General features: G+C 42.1%; 1 long non-coding RNA gene across 2 annotated transcripts; it reads right to left on the reverse strand.

Annotated features, from left to right (window-relative positions):
- Positions 1 to 3,363: 3,363 nt before the first annotated feature.
- Positions 3,364 to 7,854, reverse strand: LOC141580538 (uncharacterized). Of its 2 annotated transcripts, none has more exons than XR_012512723.1 (3): positions 7,443 to 7,854; positions 5,956 to 6,079; positions 3,364 to 4,190 (listed from the first exon to the last, which is right to left on the reverse strand). It is a non-coding gene; the product is annotated as an uncharacterized LOC141580538 (long non-coding RNA). The 2 variants fall into 2 exon arrangements; XR_012512719.1 differs by having other exon boundaries at positions 3,364 to 4,187; positions 7,443 to 7,852.
- Between the last annotated feature and the right edge of the window lie 10,609 nt (positions 7,855 to 18,463).

Here is an 18,463-nt window from a genome sequence, read left to right on the forward strand (position 1 = left end):
CTCTTACTTTGCAGGTAAGAAAATAGAAAATGCCAAAATAACTTGCCCAAAGCCATGCAGTTAGGAAGTGATGGGACAGAAATTTGAACACAGGCAGACTGACTCCAGGGTCTGAACTCTTCAGCCTCCACTGCTATTAGGAAGCAGGTATTGCCTGGTTCCTTGTCACTGTTGAAACTTCTCTCTTTCTCTTTTTTTTTTTTCTCTCTGTCTTCCTTCCACTTAGATAACAGTATTCAGTCTATGGCCATACCACCCTGATCGCGCCCGATCTCGTCTGATCTTGGAAAGAGTATTCACCTTACATTAAACTGGATTCAAAGAAGCAGGAGGCCATCTCTTCCACGCGCTGACTGTAACTCCTTGCAAGCATGTTGCTTTCATCTCTTGTGTGCCCAAAGATGCCTACAGAACCACATCCAACTTGGCTGATACCTGAATCTTTGCATATCAAATAGCTAGTGAAGGTCATGACTGGGCCTGAGAACAGGAGACAGCGGCTTATGAAATGAACGCAATTTGTGTGCTTTCCCAGGGCATGGGGGAGGAAATGACAGTGACTTGTTGCTTGGGAAATGCTGATGGGTGGCCTGGTATCTTGGGAATGTGCTCAGACAACCAGGGGATGTTGTTCCAACCTCTCCTTCTCCTCCTCATTCCTGGGATGGTACTTTGGACTCCTCTCCACTATTCCCAGGCACAAAAGAAAAATCAGACTCTGTTGTTTTTCAACACTCTTAGTGCTAATTTAATCACAACAAAACTTTATGTATCAGTTTATGCCTGTTTCAGTGCTAGTACTTGATGCTACCTAATTTACTCCTGGCAATCCTGTGAGGGTGCTATTATTAACCTCATTTTACAAACAAAGAAACTGAAATTCAGAAGTAAAGAAACATCCCCAGGATTGCACAGGTAGAAATGATGAAACTGGGATTCAGATACAGAGCTTGGATTCTTAATCACTGTGTTACATACTGTGACTCATGGAGTCACCCCAGGCACTTTCCCAGTACAGTATACCACTCTGAGAGGGTCCACTCTTGCTTCCTTTGTATTGAGCTAGACTCTGTGCATGGACCCATCACCTTGGTGTCTGGCCCAGGCCAAGTTGCTTGGCTTCTGTTTGTTCATGTGCAGCACCGTGGTCACCTCGCAGAGTCATTGCAAAAGCACGTCAAAGTAAAGCAATAAAATGTGCTTTCAACTCCCCAAGCATTTATTTAGCTCCAAGTATTTGCTAATGCTAAATATTGGAGGAGGAGGTGACTCAGGTGACCTCTAGGGATTGCAGACTCAGAGCACTAGAGATGTGAACTTAGTAGCCCAAATCTGAAACAGGGTATCTTGAATGCAAATAACATACTTAGGAGAGGCTGAGGAGAAGATAATTCCAAGATTGAGAAACATTTGGAAGAGGTGGTCTGAGCCAAAGTTGGAAAGATTTTGAAAGGTAGATGGTAGGATGATCAGGTACTTGCAGGCTATGGGAATAACTCGACTGACTATGAAGAGCACATAAGGCATGTGAATGGGGGACGTGTGTGCAGGAGCCCAGGATCTGTCCTTCTGCCTGTGAGCCACATAGGATAAGGCAGTGCCAGTTGTCTTAGCGTGTTTAGGCTGCTATAACCGAACACCACAGACTGGGTGGCTTGTAAACAACAGAAATGTATTTCTCACAGTTCCAGAGGCTGGGAAGTCCAGGATTAAGGCAGATTGGATATCTGTTGAGGGCCTGTGTTCTGACTTACAGGCAGCACTTTATTGCAGGGTTCTCACATGGCAGAAGGGGTGAGGGGCCTCTCTGGGGCTTCTTTTATGAGGACACTAATTTCATTCCCATAGGCTCCACCCTTATGATCTAATCATCTTCCAAAGGGTCCCACACCCTAACACCATCACCTTGTGACTTTAGGAGGGGCACAAACATGCAAATAATAGCACCAGTCTGAAGCCTTTCAAGTCACGCAGAAGACTTCCACATGTATTCTCGTGTTTTCCATGAGACGCTTCAGCTGGTTTTGACAGAGGAGTGTCATGATGCCATCTATTTGAAAAATCCCTTTGGGGCAACGCTAGAGAGATTGGGCTGGGAGGTGGGTCACGGGGGTCTTGTAATAATAGGCGACAAGGGTCTGAGTTCAGGCAGTCAAAGAAGGGATGGAGAGGAAGTGAGGGCTGCTAGAGACATTTGGGAAGGAGAACAGACAAATATTGGGCAGAAAGGAGAAGGAAAGAGCTTCCCTACGATAGTGCAGTTCCCCTGCACCCCTGCAGTATACAGCCGGCTTTTCCACACACTTGGAGGTGGCCTGGTAGAAGGGATACTGACATTTTTCTGCTGGCCTTTTAACTTTGCTCAGAGCCATGAAGTCCCCTCCTTTTTTTTTTTTTTTCTTCCTTACTACATTTGGATGATTTTCCTTATAATGATTGTCATAGTCATAACTATAATAATTATGGCGGCAATAATAAGATTCTGAATGGCTGCAGAGCCTTTCTTCCAAAGACGTTAATGTGTGAGGTGGGGGTAGGAGGGGCTCTGGCTGAAATATTATTAGATCCAATTTGCTGAAAAGCAACTCTTTGCCATGTGGAGGGAATCTGGCCCGAGAGGGAAGCATTTCTGGCCTTTGGAGCATGGACTTTTTCCCAGATGAGAACCCATGTTCCCCATGAAGATTGGCAAGGGCGCTCCTGCTGCCTGGCAGGGTCTGCTAAATGCAGATTGGCTAGTAGTGACGGAGAGGAGGTGGAGAAGGACGCTCTAGAACTTCGCCCTTCTCCCATCTCTAAGAAGCCTTCCCACAGGTCTCTGGCGGGCAGTGACACCTCCATGACTCCCTCAGGCTCTCCTATTGTTGGGCTGTATGATTAGTATTTAATTATAATGTACACTATATTATAACATTTTATGAATTACAAAACTGTTTGGCTTCATTATCTCATTTAAATCTCCCAGTCACAGGGGCTAGTATTATTATCATTCCTTCTGTACAAGTGGATTCATTTGTTTAATGAACTTGCATGGAGCAGATAGTGTTAAATACTAGGAAAATGAAGCATGTATGGTTCTGGGGGCTTGACCCCCACATCAGGTGCTCAGAGGATAAGAGACTAAGACCGCAAGCAGAAGACTCTGCTCTTCTTTCTCTAAGCTGCTGGCTCTTTTCTTCGTTCTGCACTACCGTTAACTTTTAACTGTTCAAACTACCGAATTTGAGCACTTTACTGCTCCATGTTTCAAATGTTCGTTCTGTCTTCCCAAACACATGGAAAAAAATCTGTATAAAAAAGGACTTTACTAGTTTATTTTTATTAATATATATATTTTAAGATGGAGTCTTGCGCTGTCACCCAAGCTGGAATACAGTGGCGTGATCTCAGCTCAATGCAACCTCCACCTCCTAGGTTCAAGCAATACTCTGCCTCAGCCTCCCGAGTTGCTGGGATTACAGGTGCCTGACACCACGCCTGGCTAATTTTTTGTATTTTTAGTAGAGACAAACTTTCACCATCTTTGCCAGGCTGGTCTTTAACTCCTGACCTCATGATCCACCAGCCTCGGCCTCCCAAAGTGCTGGGATCACAGGTGTGAGCCACCATACCCTGGCTGATTTTACCAATTTATTGTTACTAAAGTCTATTTGTGGAATCTGAAAGTTTGTTTATACTTAGCAGTTACTGATCAACTACTGCACAACATGTTATGGCACATAGTAATTGATCAATAAATATCAGTAACCCAGAAGGTCCCAACTCTCCAGCCTTAGTTGACTTCCTCTTAAAACATTGGTTTCTAGCCTCATTTAAAAAAGTATTTCAAGGACTTTATTTCTGGAACATGTGGAATCTTTCCTTTTAAAGTATTTTGTAGCCAGTTTCAAAATGATGTCAATATTTTGGAAGACTATTAATGCGTCCATTGTAAAGAGAGAACAATTGAGGCTAGGGAGGGGCAATTTGAAGTCCCGGCTTCCTTGTCCAGTTTAATGGTTGGTCTTGCTGGCATGTGGGTTCTTTAGACAGATGTGGAAGGATGGAAAGCCAGAGGTGCCTTATGTTGACATTTTCTCTCTGAGTGCTCTTCATGCGCAGCACGGAGGAACTCTCCATTGACTGGACACATGCTCCCACCTTGTGGTGAGATTTCATATCCTCTGGTCTTTCTTCATCTGTACATCCTGCTAGGGAAAATGCATCCATTTAGTCAGTGAGTGTTTGCTGAGCTCCAGGTGTACTCCCAGGCAGTAGATATTGGGGATACAGACTTGAAAGAACAGACAGAGTTGTCCTCTTGGGGCTTACTCTATTGGATGTGTAGGGTGGCGGAGAGGGGGGTGCTGTGAGATGGGTAATAAATAAATGTATACAAATAAAGGCAAAGTAACTTCGCATAGTGCTAAATGCTATGACAGTGAAGCCAGAGGATGCCATGGAGTGACTGGGTGGGAGACCTGCTTCAGCGGGGATGCTCTGAGATGTTTAAGCTCAGGCTGAGTGATGCGCAGAAGTCAGGCTTGTGATGGGAGTCCCCAGGATGAGGGAGCAGAATGAAGGCCGGGGGTCGCCTCAGGTCTGCAATAAGAGAGTGCTTGCAGATGAGGAAGGAGAGGCAGACAGGGGCCTGTTTACACACACAGCCTTCTAGGACACTACATGTGCAATGGAAACCACTGGAAGGATTGAAGAAAAGGAACACTAGTCTGAAGTGCCTCGGGAAGATCTGTGTGTCTGTGTGTGAACGTCTCCTTAAATTCAACAAGCACATGCCAAGAGTCATGCGTGGAGCTTCCCCAGAAATTATGAGCAGGAATTCACACTGTTTCACTGCACCTTAGAATCATCTGGGGAATTTTAGAAAATCCTGTTGCCTAGGTCGTGCTCACGAACAGTTAAATCAGAAGAGCTGCAGATGGGGCCAAGGCCTCGGTGTTTTGTCCAATCTTTTCAAGTGATTCTAAGGCACCACCAGAGTGGAGAACCACTATGTGTCAGAGAACCTCAGCCCCAGCTGATGGTGGTCAGTGAGGGGCTGACTGTTAAGGCAGGGGCTCCAGAGGGTCTGGGGTGAGGTTCTGAGACAGTGGACGTTGGTGTGTGGAGCAGACCATCACACTTATGGGCTGCAAATGGAGAAGAAGAAAGCAGATTGCAGAGCCCTGAGTATGGATGAAAAAGAGCTGGCTGAGTCTGGACTCACTTGGTTGCACAACTGTATTTATGACGGAGGGAAGAGAGCTGCAGAAATGGCACAGATTGGAAAAGAGTCAAAGAGAGGCCCACAGAGGCAGACTGGTGGCTCTGGAGCTGGTTTGAAGGCTCACCCTGATGACCCCTCACAGTCCTAACCTGTCTTAACGCATCCAGCCCTACCCTGTCTCCTAGAAGCCTCTTCTCTCCCTAACAGTCTCCAGTCAACAGTCGCATACAAACTCAAGGTTGGATGCTAGGCTCGTATCTTCTTGGCAGCTGGCCTTATACAGGCACACCTTCACAGGCACCAGCCTCTGTGTGGATGAATCTTCAGTGCTGTTATGGTGGCATGCAACAGCAAACCCAACCCAAAGCTGCTTAAGCAAAGAGGAAATGTACAAGCTCAAGTGACAGAGAGTTTAAAGGCATGGTTTTAAGGGTGGCTTGATCCTGGAACCAATCACTATGGCCAGGGAATGCAAGGCTCTGATTGGTCCAGCCTGAGTCATATTCGACCAATGAGAGCAGGGAATGAAGTTGGCACCATCCTCCAAAGCAAAGGTCTGAGAGTCAGGAGAGCAGAAGAAAATTATTGGGTGTGGCTTGGTGCAGTGGCTCAGGCCTGTAATCCCAGCACTCTGGGGGGCCAAGGTGGGTGAATTACCTGAGGTTGGGAGTTTGAGACCAACCTGACCAACATGGAGAAGCCCCGTCTCTATTAAAAATACAAAATTAGCCCAGTGTGGTGGTGCATACCTGTAATCCCAGCTACTCAGGAGACTGAGGCAGGAGAATCACTTGAACCTGGGAGGCAGAGGTTGCAGTGAGCCGAGATTGCCTCCACTGCACTCCATTCTGGGCAACAAGAACGAAACTCAGTCTCAAAAAAAAAAAAAAAGAAAGAAAGAGAAAGAAAATCATTGGGTGTTCTTACGACAAAATTGAGACCAAGGCATACTCATATGGCCTGAACCAGACATTTCCTATGGTAGTCCCATAATATAGAGGAAGAGTGTGGGATCTCAATGGTCTTGGGCAGCTCCATCCCTATGGCTTTGCAAGGTACAGCCCCCCTGCTGGCTACTTTCATGGGCTGGCATTGTCTATAGCTTTTCCAGGTACATGGTGCAAGCTGTACTTGGATCTGCCATTCTGGGGTCTGGAAGACGGTGGTCCTCTTCTCACAGCTCTGCTAGGGAGTGACCCAGTAGGGAGTCTGTGTATGGGCTCCAATCCCACATTTCCCTCCCACACTACCGTAGCAGAGGTTCTTCATGAGATCCCTGCCCCTGCCCCTCAGTTCATGATTTCTGTGCACCCACAGGCTCAGCACCATGTGGAAGCTTCCAAGACTCAAGGCTTGCACCCTCTAAAGCCATGGTGCTGAGTGCTATGTTGGCCCCTTTCAGCCACGGCTGGAGGTGCTGGGACACAGGGCACCAAGTTCCTGAGCTGAGTCACGCACAACATGAAGACCCTGGGCCCAGCCCACGAAACCACTTTTTCCCCCTGGGCCTCTGGGCCTGTGATGGGAGGGGCTGCCATGAAGGTCTCTGTCATGGCCTGGAGACATTTTCCCCATGGTTGGTCTTGGGGATTAACATTAGGCTCCTTGCCACTTATGCAAGTTTCTGCAGCTGTCTTGAATTTCTCTGCAGAAAATGGGTTTTTCTTTTCTATTGCATAGTCATGCTGCAAATTTTCCAAACTTTTATGCTCTGCTTCCCTTATAAAACAGAATGCCTTTAACAGCACCCAAATCACATCTTGAATGCTTTGCTGCTTAGAAATTTCTTCCACCAAATACTCTAAATCATCTCTTTCAAGTTCAAAGGTACACAGATCTCTAGGGAAGGGGCTAAATGCGGCCAGTCTCTTTGCTAAAACATACCAGAAGTCACCTTTATTCCAGTTCCCAACAAGTTCCTCATCTCCATGTGAGACCACCTCAGCCTGGATTTTACTGTACATATTGCTGTCAGCATTTTGGGCAAAGCTATTCAACAGGTCTCTAGAAAGTTCCAAACTTTCCCACATTTTCCTGTCTTATTCTGAGCCCCCAAACTATTCCAACCTCTGCCTGTTACCCAGTTCCAAAGTTGCTTTCACATTTTCGAGTATCTTTTCAGCAGTGCCTCACTCTACTGGTATCCATTTACTGTATTAGTCTGCTTTCCTGCTGCTGATAAAGACATAACCCAGACTGGGTAATTTACAAAAGAAAGAGGTTTCACTGGACTTACAGTTTCACGTGGCTGGGGAAGGTCTCACAATCATGGTGGAGGGCAAAAGGCACTTCTTACATATTGGGGGCAAGAGAGAAGGAGGAAGAAGCAAAAGCGGAAACAGCTGATAGATGCATCAGATCTCATAAGACTCATTCACTATCACGAGAATAGCATGGGAAAGATCGGCCCCATGATTTACTTACTTCCCACTGGGTCCCTCCCACAACCTGTGGGAATTCTAGAAGATACAATTCAAATTGCGATTTGGGTGGGGACACGGCCAAAGCATATCAGATGGGAAGCATTACTTGTCATAAGCAGCATACTGGACAGTGACAAGCTGTCTTGTGTGCTTTCCCCACACCGCCTCCACCTCCAAAGAGAGTAACTCCCTGTAGGAAAGAGATGTCTATCTACAGTGACAAAGAGTGGAGAGGAAAGCTTACCTCCACCCCCACCTCCACTTTATGATTGGGGTTATACGTAGAGACTTTTTTCTTTTAAGATAGACTTTACTTTTTAGAGTCATTTTAGATTCTCAGCACAATTAAGCGGAAGAGACAGAAATGTCCTAGCTTCCACCCCACAACTTCCCCATTATCAACATCGCACACCAGAGCTGTACTTTTGTGGCAATCCATGTACTAGACTGACACGTCAGTATCACCCACACTCCATAGTTTCCATGAGCGCTCCCTCTTAATGTTGTACATCCTGTGAGTTTGGACAAGTGTGCAATGACATGTACGTACCTTACTGTCTCCATCGTTTTGCCTTTTCCAGAATATGGCATAGTTGAAATCATATTGTATGTACTCTTTTAAAACTGATTTATTTCATTTAATTATAGGCATTTAATTTTCTTCCACATCTTTTCATGGTTTGATAGCTAATTTCTTTTTAATGATGAAAAAAATTTCTGTTTGCTGGATATACTGGTTATTTATCCATTCACCCATTGGAGGACCTCTTGCTTGCTTCCAAGTTTTGGAAATTATGAATACAGCTGCTATAAACATTCGCGTGCAGGTTTTGATGTGCTTGTAAGTTTCAACTCCTTTGGAGATTGTGCAAGGTAGTACAATTGCTGGATTGTATGATAAGAGCATGTTTAGTTTTGTATGAAAATGTCAAACTGGCTTCCAAAGGGGCTGTATGATTTTGTGTTCCCACCAACAATCAAGAAGAAGAGTTCCTGTAGTGGTGCATATTCACAGATATTTGGTATTGTTTGTGTTCTGAATTTTTGCCATTTTAAAAAATGTGTAGTGGTATCTCACTGTTGTTTTAATTTGAAATTCCCTAATGACATATGAGGCGGAGCATCTTTTCATATGCTTACTTGCCATCTGACCATCTTTGGAGAGGTTAAGATTTTTAGTCCATTTTTAAAAAGGATTGTTTATTTTCTTAATATTGAGTTTCAAGAGTTCTTTGTACATTTTGATTACAGTTCTTTATTAGAAAGGTCTTTTGCAAATATTTCATGCTGGTCTTTGGCTTGTCTTCTCACTATCCTGGTTTAGACACTTTTTAAGTGGAGCTAGTTCCTTTACTTCCTTCATAAACAGTATATGTCTGTTCCTAGGGCCAGAGGAATGGGGATATAATGCAAACACAGACTGGCTTGGGTGACAGTGACGTGCTATGCAGAACTTATGAGAACAGGAAGCAAGTTTCAGTCCGGTATGTTAAAAGAAAAACTTTAAACAAATTAAACAGAATTTCATTGAGCAAAGAATGAGAGATTCAAGAGTTCCCAAAAAAGATTAGGTTAAGAGTGACTCCAGGGCTGCCACATGGCTGGCCAATATTTGTGGACAGAAAAAGGAAAGTGATGGATAGAAAATGGAAGTAAGATACAGAAACAACTGAGTTGGTTTCAGCTCAGTATTTGCCTTATTTGAACATGATTTGAACAGTTGGCCACTTGTGATTGGCTGAAACTGTGTGATTGACACAAGAGTAGGTTATAATTTGCCCATACATCCAGTTCGGTTATAATTCACTATATTTGAAGAAACATTTAGGCTGAACTTAAATTATGTAAGGAAGCAGCACTAACTCAGTTTAACAATTTCACCCTTCAGGAAGCTGAACAAAACTTTAGGCATTGACGTCAAGGGTTAGAGCAGAGGGGAGTTCCTTAACTATGCTGAAATCTCCTATTTTTAGGAGAACAGAAACTGGTCTGTTTGGAGATCTATCTGCTTTCTTAAAGTTTCACTTTACGTGGTACTTAGCATGCATGACTCTATTTTAGTTCAGTCTGGTCTATTGGGGCCTCGTGCAGTAGCTCAGTCTGGAACAACGGCCTCCCATAATTTTGTTTAACACGTACCAGCAACTAGAATCATCAGATTGGAAGGTGATGAGAAACAATAGCTGATGGAGACAGCTGCGTGGTGGCTGTGGGCTGAGTAGAATCTAAATTAATGCAAGGTCACATAGGGGTTATCACACAGTAAGAGCTCAAGCTGTCATTATTAATGAACTTCTTTTTGTAGGAATCCCTCTGAAATGCTTTTGGACTTGGCCAAATTGAAAACAAAATATCTAGATTTTTCCTGCTATTATCTGTGAATCTAGACCTGAGGTCAGAAGTCCAGAAAACAAATAAACATCGACAGATTTCAAAAAACTGAACGAAGGAAAGAAAGAGGGAAGGAAGGAAGGAAGAAAGGAAGAAATGAAAAATAAAGAAAAGAAAGGAAAGAAATGAGAGGAGACTATCAAGCCAGCATGCAAGCAAGAAGTGAAGAAAGGTTTTATAGCCGATTTTCCAGATGTAGAAGCGTATGGTTTAAAATCAAAGAAGGTGAGCCCAGTAGACCCTTGTCCCCACTCCTGCCCTTCTCCCCTATTCCCTTGGCTTAGTGTCAGCTCCCCACCCACTCTGTTGCCTGGCAAAAGAAAAAAGGCCTGAGGAGAGGGAAGTGTGTCCAAGACCCCACATCTAGCTCAGGGCACTTGTGTTTCTTCTACTTAAAAGCTCTGAAGAATTAATTTCTTGGATGTGAGACAATTAGAACTTCAGACACAAACTGGAAGTCGTTACCAGCTGAATAAAGGTAACAGGGAACAGATTTGCAGAATTCGGGAAAGAGACCAAGCAGAAAGCAGACATCTTAATTTCCATAATTCAGACAGTCGTGCAATTTAACAACCAGACTGACAACCTTGGAAGTTTGTCAAGGAGAAATCACTTCCAGGTTGTAAGAACTCAAAAAACAAAGAAAAATGGAAAGGACAACAAACTAATTTTCTTTTCGGAAATAAACAATACTTTTTCCAAAATAATCAGGTTCATAAAATCATTGACCTTGCCGGTTTGTCGCTGGCAGGAAGAGAAGTCCAATAAAGCACAGGTTCAGCAGCTGGACTGAAGGACATTAGGACTTGGCTTCCTATTTTCCCAGCTAGTACTCTCCAGTGTCTTGCCCTTCCTTCCCTTCCCCCTTCCCTTCTCCCCTCCTTCCCTTCCTCCCTCCTTCCCTTCCCCCCCTTCCCTCCCCTTCCGCCCTCCCCTCCCCTCCCCTCCCCTCCCTTCTCCTTCCCTTGTCTTCCCTTGTTTTTTTGAGACAGGGTCTCACTCTGTTGCCCAGGCTGGAGTGCACTGGTACAATCTTGGCTCACTGCAACCTCCACCTCCCAGATTCAAGCAATTCTCCTGCCTCAGTCTCCTGAGTAGCTGGGATTACAGGTGCCCGCCACAACATCCGGCTAAGTTTTGTATTTTTAGTAGAGACAGGGTTTCACCACATTGGCCAGGCTGGTCTTGAACTCCTGACCTCAGGTGATCCACCCACCTCGGCTTCCCAAAGTGCTGGGATTACAGGAGTGACACTCGGCTGTCTTTTCCAGTTGTTTATTCTACCACTGGTTGTTTATCGTCCAGCTAGAATAAATACTTTTTAGTTGTTTATTCTGCTGCTGGCCCATGGTCTCAAGTGCTGGAAAGGATTTTCCCACATTTATAGCTCTGAAGTTGAGCTTTTCATCACCTGGCTTGTTGGCTCCCAAGCCTTACTGCTGGGTAGAATTACCTGGAAAGCTGGCTGCCCATCCCAGAGATTTGATTCTTGTGGTGTCTGGTGGCATCCAGGTTCTGATCTTTTTAAAAGCCTACGGGGTGATTCTTATGTATATTGAGAACTTTCTGGGCCCCCAGTGAAGGCCTAGTCTTTATAATTCACAGTTGCCAAAGTTCAGGAACATTGGTGGAGTTATCTGAGGGCTTCCTTAGAAAATGCGTGAAGAGGGATTTTCTTGTATTTCCCTTAAAAGAAGTCTCACGGTCTCTCCCTCCTCCCACCAGGAGATCCTACTTAGAATTCCTGTAGGCAGAAGTTGGGGCACCTGTTTTTGTTGGTTTGTTTCAAATAGGCTCATAGTTTAATTTCAACTTCTAGCACCAAAAAAAAAAAAAAAAATGAACATATTAACTAGAAAAGTGCATATTCAATAACTTCATCATCACAAATTTTAAAAAGCAAGGCACTACACTATCTAGAAATGATGAATATACCAGAGATAAAAACCAGTAACTGTAGGATGTGGGAAAAGCAGTGGCAAGAATAAAATGTGTGGCCTTAATCCAGAACTTTAAAAAGAAAAATAAAATCCTACATGGAACACCTAACCAAGTAATTAAAATAGTTAGAAAATCAACAAATCAGTCAGCCCTTGCAAAAAGCTAATTGTAACTGAAAAAAAAATCATAAAAATATTGAAACAAAGAAGTATTAACTGAAGAATGGAAACTAGGATTTGATTCTTTATTTAAAAGTATAACTAAAATAGTCTGGCTTGACTAGCCAACATGAAAGAGGAGTATTGTGAGAATATTAACTTGTTTTTAAGGGGCAATTATCATCATTTTAAAAGGCAATTATCATCAGAGAAAACTGTATTTTCCCCAATGTTATATACCAGTTCATGTAACTGTAACTGTTATGAACCACTGTGAAAATTAAATTAAACCACAGACTACCAGAAAGTCTAGCCTTTAGTAAGGAAGACATATACCATTTAAACGTGGAGTATTTAGGAATAAAAGAGCCCCGGGCCTAGGGGAGCCAGGACGGCTGAGTTGCCATCTCCCCAGTCTCCGACAGAAGGCGCTGTTGATCACTGCTCTTTCCTGTCTGTCGGTTGCTGATCCAGGTCCCTGCACTGGCCAGCGGGGTTCTATGAAGATGGGTGGGTCACTGGTGACTCCATTCCCACAGTGCTCCTTTCCGTCTGTGCTTTTCCCTGGGTTCTAAGGCCTGAGATCATTACATTCAGTCCTCCCTGTCCTGCACTCAGCCTCTCCCAAATAGGCCCCCAGTGCTTCCCATATGCCAATGCTGTGGGCAGATTGACCTCCTAGTCTAACCACTTAGGAACCCTAGTCATGGTCAGCTCCCAGATACCCCAATGACTAGAAGCCACCATCCCCCTTCCTTCCATACACCACTCCCAACCACAGCCTTCCTTCAAAGTCCTTCTCTGAGTGGCTTCTTAGTCTTCACCTACCTGCCATTTAGTTGCTCTGACCCTTCCATACAATGTTTATTACTGTAAACCTTAAGACACAGGTTACTTGTGGGCTCACCTTCTATTTACTGATCCTTTAATGAACATTGATTAATCTTTCCAAGAATAGACAGGATGACTCCATATTTTCCTGTTTGATCAGAGATAAGAACTGAAAAGAAACATTATACAAAGTCCATTGTCCTGTGCATTATGGGAACTGTGATTATAGAATATGTCATCTCTGATTTCTGGAAGTTCAGAGTCTTGAATAAGATGTAACACATGTATACAAAACACTTACTACAGAAATGCAACTCAAATGTGTTGGTAAGATCACAAGTTCTTTGAGAGTTCAGAGGAAGACAGTGGCTGGGGAATAAAAGAAGCCCTTATAGAAAAGGTAACAACTAAGTTGGGTCTAAACAATTTTTAGATTGTTGTAGTATTTAAATATACCTGAGATAAAAACCAATAACTGTGTAGGAAAGGAAAATATAACTAATTGGGATTCCAGACAGATGTTGATATAGTTTGAATATCTGTCCCCACCAAACCTTATGTTGAATTGTAATCCCCAATGTTGGAGGTGGGTCCAGGCAGGAAGTGTTTGGGTCATGGGGGTGGATCCCTCATAGTTCGGTCATTTCCTAGGGATAGTGAGCGAGTTATCCTGAGATCAGGTTAAGTTTGTGGCTCCTCCCCCAAACTCTCTCTCTTGCACCTGCCTGCACCATGTGACACAAAAGCTTTCACTTCACCTTCTGCCATGAGTAGACATTTTCTGAGGCCTCTCTGGAAGCTGATGCTGGCTCTATGCTTCCTGTATAGCCTGCAGAACTGTGAGCCAATTAAACCTCTTTTCTTATAAACTACCCAGTCTCAGGTATTTATAGTAACACAAGAACAGCCTAATATGGATGTATAGACAAGAAACAGTTGAGATAGCAAGGAGCATAGTAACTCTGTAACTTCACTCTCTCAAAGGGATATTTTCCCAATATTTGGAAAAGTAATACACTCAGATGAGAGTTTTACATTTTTTTTTTTTTTTTTTTTTTTCAGAAAAAACAAAAAAACTCCGAAGATGGAGTTTCACTCTTGTTACCCAGGCTGGAGTGCAGTGGCAAGATCTCGGCTCACTGCAACCTCCGCCTCCTGGATTCAAGCAATTCTCCTGCCTCCGCCTCCCGAGTAGCTGGGACTACAAGCATGTGCCACCATACCCAGCTAATTTTTGTATTTTTAGTAGAGACGGGGTTTCACCATGTAGACCAGGATGGTCTTGATCTCTTGACCTCGTGATCAACCCACCTAGGCCTCCCAAAGTGCTGGGATTATAGGCGGAAGCCACCGCGGGCTAGAGTTTTACATTCTATAATGAAAGACATCAGAGGAGACAGTATAAAACAAATATTATCTGACCTGTAGATAATTCAGTCCAAGGATACCACGCATGTGGACTCTTATTCCATTACCAGTGAATATTGCAGACTCTGCCTCCTGACATTGACTGTACCACGTCACTTTTCTCCTGTTAAATCTTAAAGCCAGATAAGGGAAAAGTGTGAGCAAACGTGGAAACTGAAAAAAAAAATGGGTGTTTTTAGGGAACAGTGAATGAGTAAACTGTTTTATCTTGAGTAAAGGTCTCTATGAGGGAGTAGGAGAGAAGGCAGGGGTGTTTTTAGCCATCATTTTGATTTCACTCTTTGATATCATTACTTTTTGGTTGATGCATTTTTCCAGTCTATTTTGACTCCAAGGAAATAAATTTTTCTTTCGAATGTCTTTTATCTGTAGAATTTTCATTTCATTTTTCATTTTTATAATTTCTATTTTTCTGTTGAGATTTCCCCATATTCACTCATTAAAGTCACACTTTCCTTTAAAATTCTGAACATCCACACTTATGAGGCTATTTTAAAAATCTTTGTTTGCTAATTCCAGTATCATGTCTTAGTCTGTTTCTACTGACTCTATTTACTCTTGGTTATGAGCTAGATTTGCCTACTTCTTAAATTATCTAGTAATTTTATATTGTGTGCTGGATACTGTGGAGGCTGTTTCTGAGAGTCTGGACTTTATTGCTTTCCTTAAGTAGTCATAGATTTTATAGGTTTATCGGTGGATAAGCTTGATCTTATTGAGTGTTTGTTTTAGGCTTGATTAAGGTGATTCTGGCATTTCCTTAATTCCATGGCTAGAGAAATCCTATTCTTAAGTCATGGTCTTTACTGGAATCTAATTGGAATGTTCAGGATATTCAGCAATAACTTCACTCTGGTCAGAACTCCAAATTCTTCCAGTACATGTGATCTCTTGACTCTGTTCAGCTCTTTACCCTCCCCTTCCCAGGGTGGTTCCCTGCTAGGCTTTAGCATTTGGCAAAAGATTTAAGATAACCCATAGCTAGGATCACAAGCCTGCATTGTCTATTGTTCAATATCTGAAAAAGAGTTCCTTTATATATTTTGTTGTTGCATTTTTTTTTTCATTTGTTTTGTTTAGTTTCACGGTAAGAGGGCGCACTTACTCTTAAACAGTTAGAGGGTGCTTTTACTCCTTTATTCCTGGAACCAGAGGTGTCTTACTTCTAAAACTCTTTTGTGACGCTGGTACTGCATAACCAGCTACCATGGGGCAAGCCAATTCCCAAGAATAGCAGTGCCTCTTTCTTTGAGATTCCAGCAGGATCTTTTTTTCTTGCATTAATTTAGATAAACCAATTGTCACCCTTGGTTTACACCAATTGGAAACAAGTAATATGAGAGTTCTGCCCTATTGTCTGTCATCTGACAGTAACTAGGAGACTATTCCACTCTGAGCACTATATTTTTAGTGAGACACAGACCACCCAGAGCTCATTCAGAGGAGAATGGTTAGGATGTTGCAGGTAATCCGTTTTGTTGTGGATCAATAAATAGAACTGGAGATATTTAGACTAATTTCTTTAATCTTAGTCTTTGTTTTATGAATCATTGTGATTGTTACCAGTCTTTATTCTGTCAGCAAAATACTTTCAGAGATGACTATTCTCTTCCTTGCTATTTCTAATTTATGTATTATGTACTTAATTATGGTGCCTCTCAATTTTTGTCCTGAAAATTACAAATTCCTTTTCAGCTTTATTCCATTTTATGTTCTCCTCTTTGAGCTCTTCATTTTGTGAGTTAAATTCATATTAATTTACTCTATGGTATAAAATAATTGTAAAGGATTTCCTCCAATTCTTTGTGGCACTATCACCCAGGCTGACTTGTCCATTGAACACAGTCTGCCCAGTGTCTAAGATCCCCAATACTTTTAGAGGCCAGACCCAGGAAAATGTTTTAATTTTTATTTCTTTTAAAGGCAAAAAATAAAGATAATATTAACCTATAATATTAAGTTCATATTGACATATTAAACAACGAAATGGATCATAAAATATATTTTTTATGGAAGAAGCAGCTCATATAGACACAAGTTCCTAGATGCCACAAAAGTCATAGCATGACCCTGATTATCGTCCCTAATAAAATTAACATACATTCCTTGGTATCATTTATTACCTTTCTCATAATTGAATTTTCCCAACTATGTGAACATTATTGTTTTACAGTTGGTTTGTGAGCCCAGGATCCAAATAAAGGATAACACATAAAATCTGATTGTCATGACTTTGAGTCTGTCATCTAGACTAGCTGTTCTTCCTTCTCAGCCAGATGCCGCTCACCTGTTGCAGATATTAGGTGAATTTTCCTAACCAGATTGGTTGTCTTACCACCTAGATCTGTGCATTTGCTTCTTGTGGTGTCATTTACCTCTTTATTTTCTATGTTTCTTGTAATCGAAGTTAGTTCTACAGGCTTAACAAATCCATGCGTAACTTCCGTGGCAAGGTCGTTTTACAGAAGGTGAAGTCTGCTTCATGCCTGTTCTCAACGGAGGCTTCCAATGTCTGTTAACTCCAATTTTATTACTGTTAGCATTAATTGCATTTAAGTAGTCATAGATAATTACAATGCATGAATATTGTTGCCCGAACTTTTTTTATTAGGCTCTAAAAATGGTGACTTTTTAAGTTCGTTTTTGTCATAGCAGTTTTCATTATCTAGAAGTATTTTGTTCTTCACGGTTCACACAGAAAAGTTTGGATAAATGCTTAGTTTTTCCTTTAAAATGCCGATGTTTGTACTAAGTACTTGGTATACTTGTTGCTTTTATTGCTATCCAATGGATTGTTTCCTTTTCTTGCTGTAAGGCTCAGAAGTAATAACAATCTGATGGCAATGAGTGGCCTGTAACTGGCATGTAGTCCTCTTAATACTGGTCTCCAGTGAAAGGAAATGGAATTCCTTAAAGGATAAGGAATCAACGTTCCTTGAAAGAATGGCTGATTCTGGGTCTAGGCCAGGAAATATACAAGGAGACCCTGGAATATGTTTCATGCCAGAAAGCTAGGATGTTGTCAAAGAGTAATGGCTTGAGTCAAAAGAAAATAGGAGCTCTTATTAGCCAAAAATAGATCAACATGAACATAAAAAATAAAAACGATTAAAACAAGTTGACTCAGTCCAGGCATGGTGGTTCATACCTATAAATCCCAGCACTTTGGGAGGCCAAGGTGGGCAAATCACCTGAGATCAGGAGTTTGAGACCAGCCTGGGCAACATGGGGAAACCCCATCTCCACTAAAAATACAAAAATTATCTGGGTGTGGTGGCAGGAGCCTGTAATCTCAGCTACTTGAGAGGCTGAGTCAAGAAAATCATTTGAATCAGGGAGGCAGAGGTTGTAGTGAGCCAAGGTTGTGCCATTGGACTCCAACCTGGATGACAGAGTGAGACTCTGTCTCAAAAAAAAAAAAAATCCCCCAAACTAAAAACCAAACAAACAAAAAGAAACAACAACAACAACAACAAAACAAAAACAAATAGCCTCTATAGGACCTCTGAGCTCACTGCTCACTGCAGAGAAAGGAGGAGGAATGGAAAAAGACAGAGAGATAGACACACACAAATAGAGATAGAGAAAGACAGAGACATACAGAGAAAGAGAAAATAAAAAGTACATGCATATGCAATTATGCCATGTTTTAAGATGTTATTTCCCTTCCATAATAGTTTCACCATTTTGTATTCCTTCTGGGGATGTATAAGAATTCCTCTTATCAAACAGGCTCATCATCTGAATAAATTATTGAATTTTAATAGCTGAGAAGTGGCATCTTGGTATAGTTTTAATTTGCACTTATCTTCTTATGAGCCATGTTAAATAACTTTTCCCATGTTTAAGATTGATTTCCAATTATTTTCCTATGGAATCTCTATGCATGTATTTTAAATTTTTTCAACAGATTGTTGGTCTATTCCCCCCTAAATTTGTAAGAACTTTGTGTATTAGAGATAGTAGCTCTTTGTCCTTGATATAAGTTGCAAACCTATTTTCCCACTCTTTCATTTGTTTTTTTGTCTGTGGTGGTAGTTTTTTTTTTTGTTTTTTTTGTTTTTTTTTGCCATGCAAACATTTTG

Source organism: Saimiri boliviensis, chromosome 1 (assembly GCF_048565385.1).
Source record: "Saimiri boliviensis isolate mSaiBol1 chromosome 1, mSaiBol1.pri, whole genome shotgun sequence".
Lineage (NCBI taxonomy): Eukaryota > Metazoa > Chordata > Mammalia > Primates > Cebidae > Saimiri > Saimiri boliviensis.